Genomic DNA, 7,456 nt, shown 5'->3' on the forward strand with positions numbered 1-7,456 from the left:
GGGTGGGGTTGGGAGGAATCCAAGTAGAAATTATTAGAAACAGGGGTATTGGTACACTTTAATATACTTTTCTGGTTTTAGTACCACAAGAGTCAAAATATTTAAAAAAAAGAGTATCACATTCTAAATCAACTATACTTTAATACAATTTTTTAAAAGAAAATTAAATTACAAACAAAAAGTTTAAAGCCATCTTCAATAAAGCATTCCTCTATGAATTTTTTTTAAAAAAAAGAATACTGGAATTTGAATAAAGATGATTTATTAGCTACACACAGAGACTTTAAAAACTGGCCATATAATGCAATCCTGACTAGAGCCATGGACTAACGGTGTAGGCTTGGGAAAATCAAAGTCTTTGAGCCTGTTTCCACATGTATAAAGTGAAAGAGATGCGCTGATTGATATTGACTCCTTCAAGTTCTAACTCCTCTCTTTGCCAATGCAAATGTTATATGGGCTTTATATACATGTATATTACTTTACATGTTTATATATTTATATTTCATATTAATATTTTATGTATCATAAAATATATAAATATATGTATATATTACATGTGCTTTTTTAAATAACAGAAAATTTGACATGCTTTAAGGGTCATTTATAAATACAACTGTATTTTTTAACTTTCATACTTTAAAATGTGCATGTTCCCTCCTGGGATGCAGCTTCAAATGAGCCTCATTCAGCTTATAGGTTTTTCTGAAAATAGGCCACTATCTGGATATCACTGCTGTTAGCATAGAGGATGGATCAAAGCAACAGAAATGGCACAGTCTCTTCCTGGCCTTTTTACATGTATAACTTCTTCAAATCCACAAGATCAAAATTTATTCAGACCACTAAATTTTATTAAAATCTCCTCTAGGCAATTACCTTCTGCTTGATGCAAAGATGAGTAGATGAGTAAGACATAATTCCTGACAGTGATTTTATAGTTTTAAAGAGGAGAGAGAGGTACAGAGAAAAGCAGAATAGAGATTTAAAGCAAAAACAACTGACCTTATAATAGGCATAAAGAAAAAAAAAAAATCTCAAAGAATACTGAGTTCCCAGCGTGGCTCAGTGGTTAACAATCCAACTAGGAACCATGAGGTTGCAGGTTAGATCCCTGGCCTTGCTCAGTGGGTTAAGGATCTGGCATTACCATGAGCTCTGGTGTAGGCCACAGATGCAGCTCAGATTTGGAGTTGCCGTGGCTGTGGCTAGGTCGGCAGCTGTAGCTCAGATTCGACCCCTAGCCTGGGAACCTCCATATGCCACAGGGGAAGCCCTAAAAAAAAAAGACAAAAAAAATTTATCTTAACCAACCAATCCTAAAAAGCCAACATTTAGACAGCTGGGGGTGGGGGGTGGGGGTTGTTTTTTGTTTTTTCCTTTTTCAGCCACACTCATGGCATGTGGAAGTTCCTGGGCCTAGGATCAAATCCAAGCCACAGCTGGGACTTATGCCACAGCTGTGGTAACACCAGATCTTTTTTTTTTTTTTTTTGGTCTTTTTGCCTTTTTCTAGGGCCGATTCCCTAGGCGTATGGAGGTTCCCAGGCTAGGGGTCGAATCTGAGCTACAGCTGCCGGCCTACGCCACAGCCACAGCAATGCAGGATCCAAGCTGCACCTGCGACCTACACCACAGCTCACGGCAACGCCGGATCCTTAACCCGCTGAGCAGAGCGAGGGATCGAACCCACAACCTCATGGTTTCTAGTCGGATTCGTTAACCACTGTGCCATGACAGGAACTCTGATAACACCAGATCTTTAAATCGCTACACTGGGTCAGAGACAGAAGTGGCACTGCCACAGAAACAAGCCAGATCATTAACCCATTGCACCACAGTGGAAACTCATAAACAATTTTTAAATGCCTTCTTAAATAACTCTTGGGGCAAATAAAAAAGGTGTGATTATACGCCATCATTTAGTAATAAATAGCAAATGAGAATTCAATTAAAGCTGAATCCATAGGCAATTTTTAGCCTCAAGTGCATACTGGCATCATGACTAAGGACATAGGCATGATCCTGGTTCCATGGCTTAACTAACTGTACAATTGTGTGTAAATTAGTAAACCTCTCTTTGTCTCTTTTTTCCCCCTCATCTGTGAAATGAGCATGGTAATACTGTAAGGATTAACTGGTATATGTAACAGAGAATAGCTGCTGTTACTTAATAAACTGTCAATATTATTATTAAAGAAGTAGTTCCAGTAGGAGCTGGCTTTTTTTTTTTTTTTTTTGCTTTTTAGGGCTGCATCCAGGACATATGGAGGTTCCCAGGCTAGGGGTCAAATCAGAGCTGTAGCTCCTGGCCTACACCACAACCACAGCAACACAGGATCCAAACTGCATCTGCAACCTACACCACAGCTCACGGCAACGCCAGATCCTTAACCCAATGAGCAAGGCCACGGATCCAGCCTGGGTCCCATGGATGCTAGTCAGATTCGTTAACCGCTGAACCACGGAGGGAACTCCGGAGCTATTTTTGTTACAAGAAACAACTCTACTTCTGCTCACCCAAGTAGGGCAAGTACAGAAGAAGAGAGGTCAGGATGAATTAGATTTCTTGGGTATCCAAGGAAAGACCTGTATAGCCTGCTTTATAGCCAGACCTCATGAAAACTGGGATTGAGAATTTAAAAGCTAATAGGAGCCAGGGCAGTTATTTTCACTTTTTTCTCCTTGGGAATATGTACTTCTCTATGCACATCTGCTCAGTCTCTCATTCTCTCCCTCTCTCTCTTCTCCCTTCCTCCGTCCCTTCTCCCTCTCCTCACTTTTCCTCTCTTCTGGTCCCTCTCCTCCCTCTCCCCTTCCCAAATGGATTTTCCTGCCACTCTTGGTTTGTACTCCATCATAGCTCTGGTGTGCGTGTGGCTCATCAGGAAATGAACTCCTTTTCCCCATCATCTCTACAGCTGATTTTTAAGTGGGAATATGCTTCAGCATTACCTAGAGTGATTTTATAGAATATTCATGCCTGGCCCCATCCAGGTTATTCTGGAAATTAGGGGCCTGCTATACTTTCCAAAAAACTTTTTATTAAAAAAAGATCAATCTATAGAAAAGTTGCAATAAAAATACAATCTTTACCTGGACTTACCAATTTTTAATATTTTGCAGCTCAGAAGTAGAAACTTCCATGTGCCCACAAAGGAAGGAGAAAGAGATGATACGAACACTGATATCTATCATCTCTCTCGACTGGCCTCACAGCAAATGAATAGGCTACACTTATCAACTAGCCGTGCCAGAGAGGGCAGGAGGTCATTTGGTACAGACCATGACAGCTTCAGTAGAACAGGCTGCAGACAGACTAGCCAGGTAAACAGGTCCAAAACCAGCTAACTAAACTAGCTAGTAACAAAGCAGTCAACACAAGAAGCTAGAAAAAGAGGAAGCTCATAAGCGAAGGAAAAATTTATGAAACTAACAATAGAAACCAATAAATCAGAAAATAGAGAAACAATTGAAATGACTGTTATTAGAGGTGCTTCTTAAAAGACAAAAAAATAAGCAAACTACTGGCATAGCTAGCCAGAAGTAAAAAACATTGTACAACCCCCTAATGGCATGAGGAAGTAGTGAAAAACACAGGCTCATGGGATGTTTTTTAATTATAAAAGAATGCTCTAAAACTGAACCAGAAAATCTCATTGAGACTAAAATTGTGTAGAAAAATATAAATCAAAATCAACTCAGGAGTTCCCGTCGTGGTGCAGTGGTTAATGAATCCGACTAGGAACCATGAGGTTGCGGGTTCGGTCCCTGCCCTTGCTCAGTGGGTTAATGATCCGGTGTTGCCGTGAGCTGCGGTGTAGGTTGCAGACGTGGCTCGGATCCCGTGTTGCTGTGGCTCTGGCGTAGGCCGGTGGCTCCAGCTCCGATTCGACCCCTAGCCTGGGAACCTCCATGTGCCGCAGGAGCAGCCCAAGAAATAGCACAAAAAAGACAAAAAAAAAAATCAACTCAAAGTGATATGGAATACCTGAAAGTAACCATAGAAAAAATTGAAAAATTGGTCAGAGACCCACTTTACACTTAATTTACAAAATTAGTATGAATTTAATTCAAGACCTAAAAATTCAAGACCTGATATGCCTCATACAAGTTACACAGATGAAAAATCCTAAATAAAACATCAACCCAGGAATAGCAAGCAGCAAGATGCTTCCCATTGTGGTCTTCTTTCCTCCAATCCAAAGGATTTAATTTTTAGTAAACCAAGAATAGAAACATGATAAAGAATAGCCCACTTTCTGAGACCTCTCAAGGATCTGCAAGACAGCTTATCTTGAGTGATTTCTGCCAAAGGTTCAGGATGAGGAGAATACTGGCAAATGTTCTGCTCTTTTTCAGAACGTTTTTTCGGAGCTGAATTGACAGCTCAATAAGGGCAGATACCTTGTCTATCTTGTTCACAGTTGTATCCCCAGCATCAAGCACAGGTATCTGGCGCGTAACATAAGCTACACAAATCTAGCAATATTGTAAAAGAATAACATTCATTAAAACTAGTAGGATTTGGAGTTCCCATTGTGGCTCAGCGAGTTAAGAACCCCACATGGAGTTCCCACTGTGGTATGGTGGAAACAAATCCAACTCATATCCATGAGGATGAGGATTCGATCCCTGGCCTTGCTCAGTGGGTTAAGGATCCAGCGTTGCTGTGAGCTGTGGTGCAGTTAGCAGATGCGGCTCGGATCTCGAGTTGCTGTGGCTGTGGTGTAGGCCACCAGCTGCAGCTCCAACTCGACCCCTAGCCTGGGAACTTTCATATAATGCAGGTACAGCCCTAAAAAGCAAAAAAAAAAAAAAAAAAGAACACCTTACAGTGGCCATGAGGATGCGAGTTCCATCCCTGGCCTCACTCAGTGGGTTAAGGATCTGGGGTTACTGCAAGCTGCAACAAAGATCACAGATACGGCTTGGATTCTGCATTGCTGAGGCTGTGGTTTAGGCCCGAAGCTGCAGCTCTGATTCGACCCCTCCCCTGGGAACTTCCATATATTGCAGATCCGGCCCTAAAAAGTAAAGAAAAAAACTAGTATGATTTATTTCAGGACTGCAACAATGATTGAAATAGAAAATCTGTCAATATAATTAACATAAATAGACCAAAGGAAATAAAAGCCATTTGGTTACATTGACAGGTACTGAGGAAATCTTTAATAAAATTAAATATCTGTTTGGTTTTTTTAATTTTTAGTAAACCAAGAATAGAAACATGATAAAGAATATTTGAAATGACCGCCAATTTCAAACTATATCAAAGAGAGAAGCCAAGATTGGCAAACAGATCTCATTCATTATACCGAATCCAAGGAATGGTAGGTATTGACTTACAGGAATGTTACTGTGAGGTTTCTGAAATAGGGTCATGGCTTAACAAGGAAAAGTGCTAGGGATTAGCTTATGTTTGCCCCGGTCATAAGAGGTAAAGGTAGAGTTGATAGTCCTTCACTTTAGGCAATCGTGTAAAAGTCAGAACCAAGACAAGACTAATCAAGAGTTCCCATTGTGGCGCAGCAGAAATGAATCCGACTAGGAACCATGAGGTTGCAGTTTTGATCCCCGGCCTCGCTCAGCAGGTTAAGGATCTGGTGTTGCCATGAGCTCTGGTGTAGGTTGCAGATGTGGCTCAGATCTTTTGCGTTGCTGTGGCTGTGGTGTAGGCCGGCAGCTGGAGCTCCAATTTGACCCCTAGCCTGGGAACCTCCATATGCCACGGGTGCAGCCCTAAAGAGCAAAAAAAAAAAAAAAAAAAGGAAAGAAAAAAAGACAAGACTAATCACTATCACCTTTATTATTCAACATTGTTCTAGATGGTCTAGATAGCACATGAAACACAAATGACAAATGTACATTTACCTTGAACAACGTGGGTTTGAACTGCACAGGTCCACTTACACATGGGTTTTTTTTCAATAAGTATTACAGTACTAGAGATAGATGGTTGGTTGAATTCACAGTGCAGAACTGCAGGTATGGAGGGTAGACTGTGGAGCTTCAGCATCCTCAAATTCTGGTATCTGGCAGGTCTGGAACGACCCCATCTGCTCACACCTCCACTCCCACAGACACCAAAGGATGATTATAATAAGAACCATACATGTTTGAAAGGAAGAAAAAGTTTATCTGCTTAACTACAAAACCCCGAGAAGTAAAACAAGAATTAATAAGAATACTATCAGATGGCTTATTATAGGAAAAAGATATTCAAATATCAATAGCTTTCATATTAGCCAGCAATACTTGCTGGATAACACATTAGAGGACTTCCACTTCCAGCATTATGACAGAATAGGTGTTCTTCACAGATTATCTAAAGCAAATCAACAACATATGGTATAGGTAATTATGCGTTTGTCTTTCAACAATTTGACTAGATTGTAATCCCTAGAGCAACCACTAAGAAAGTAGTTAAAATATATGTTTTAAGAAAACAACAGGAGTTCCTGTTGTGGCGCAGCAGAAATGAATCTGACTTAGGAACCATGAAGTTGCAGGTTCGATCCCTGGCCTTGCTCAGTGGGTTAAGGATCTGGTGTTGCCGTGAGCTGTGGTGTAGATTGCAGACTCAGCTCGGATCTGGCGTTGCTGTGCCTCTGGCATAGGCTGGCGGCAACAGCTCTGATTAGACCCCTAGCCTGGGAACCTCCATATGCCATGGGTGTGGCCCTATAAAGACAAAAAAAAGAAAGAAAGAAAACAACAGGCGGAGTTCCCGTTGTAACTCAGTGGAAATGAATCTGCTAGCATCCATGAGGACTCAGTTTCGATCCCTGGCCTTGCTCAGTGGATTAAGGATCTGGCATTGCTATGGCTGTGGGGTAGGCTGGTAGCTACAGTTCTGATTCGACCCCTAGCCTGAGAACCTCCACATACCGCAGGTGTAACCCTAAAAAATCAATAAAACAAACAAACAAACAAAAAAACCAGGAAAATTAGGATGCTATGCTAAAAAATATTTAAACCAAAAAAAAGGTAGTAATGGAGGAACAGAGGAACAAAATAAAAAAGAGGTATGAGGCAATGAAAACATGCACCCAACAAGTACACAAAAACTTGTACATGATTGTTCGTAGGCACATCAGTCATAATAGCCAAAAAGTGGAAATAACCCAGATGCCCATCAACTGATGCATAAATAAATGTGGCATATTCATACAATGGAATATTATTCAGAAATGAAAAAGAATGAAGTACTAATACATAGTATAACATGAGTGAACCTTAAAAACATTACTCTAGGTAAAAGCAAGATACAAGAGACCATACATTATATGACTCCATACATGATACTTCCAGAAGAGGCAAATCTATACCATCAGAAAGTAAATTCATGGTTTCCTAAGATTGGAGGTAAGGAAGTTTGGGGTTGTGGTGGATGGGGACATAGGGAGTGACCACTAATGGACATGAGGTTTCTCCTTGGGGTAATGAAAATTTT

Source organism: Phacochoerus africanus, chromosome 2 (assembly GCF_016906955.1).
Source record: "Phacochoerus africanus isolate WHEZ1 chromosome 2, ROS_Pafr_v1, whole genome shotgun sequence".
NCBI lineage: Eukaryota > Metazoa > Chordata > Mammalia > Artiodactyla > Suidae > Phacochoerus > Phacochoerus africanus.